Below are 1,113 nucleotides of genomic sequence, written 5' to 3' on the forward strand. Positions count from 1 at the left end.
TACTTGGACTGGAACTTATAACATCTACTCTTCTTGTTCTCAGGCTTTTGGACTTGGACTGGAACTTTCATCATTGGTTCTCCTAATTCTCAGGCCTTCACAATCAGATTGGAACTGTACCACTGACTCTCCTGGGCATCCAACTTGCAGGTGGCAGATCATGGGACTTCTCAGGCTCCATAATCAATTGTGAGCCAATTCCTCAAACTAAATCTCTAGATAGATAGATAGATAGATAGATAGATAGATAGATAGATAGATAATAGATAGATGATAGATAGAGCTTATTGATTTTATTTCCCTGGAAAACCCTGACTAATATTAAAAAATTCAGTTGGTTCTTCCTTCTTCATAAATCCAGATTCTGACCATTTTTCACCACTTCCACTTCCTGACTCAAGCCATCACAGTCTCTCTCTGGATTATTGCAATAACTCCTTATTGTTTTCCTTCCCCTCCACACAAGAACAAAGAATGTCCTGTAGACAAAGGAGTGAATATTTAAAAAGGTAAACCAGATCACATAATTCCTCAGCACAAATCCTCCAAGAGGTTCACATCATTCAAAATAAAAACCAAATTCCTTAGAATTTGTCCCTACATAAATGGCCCCCATGACCTCCCAGACCTCCACTGTCCCCTCCTTCACTCTTCTCCAGCTGCACTGACCCCTTGATGTTTTCTGGACACACCAAGAGTGCTCTTGTTTTGGGTTTTATACATACTTTTCCTTCTACCTGGACTATTGTTCTTTCCCATATTTTCATAACTGCTTTTTGCCTTCTTCAATTCCTTACTCAAATGTCATCCATGCCTTCCTGGAACAATTTTTGAAAATAGTCACACTTTCCCTGCCCCAGCACTCACTAGCCCACTTCCCTTGCTTTGTTTTTATTCATAACATCGGCCACCATCTGGCATATTTTATTTCATTTATTTGTTTTTGTTTATCTTCTGTTTCTTTCCCATTAGATTATAAACTCAGTGAAGGCTAATTTTTTCTCATTTTTATTCTCTACTCCATCTCTTGCTAGAATACATCTAGATTAGGATAGGTACTTCAGGCACACTTAGGGGGAAGGGGAGAGGGCAGTTATAGGAACCCAGTAAAAA

This window comes from Balaenoptera physalus (genome assembly GCF_965194825.1).
Source record: "Balaenoptera physalus genome assembly, chromosome: 5".
Taxonomy (NCBI): Eukaryota; Metazoa; Chordata; class Mammalia; order Artiodactyla; family Balaenopteridae; genus Balaenoptera; species Balaenoptera physalus.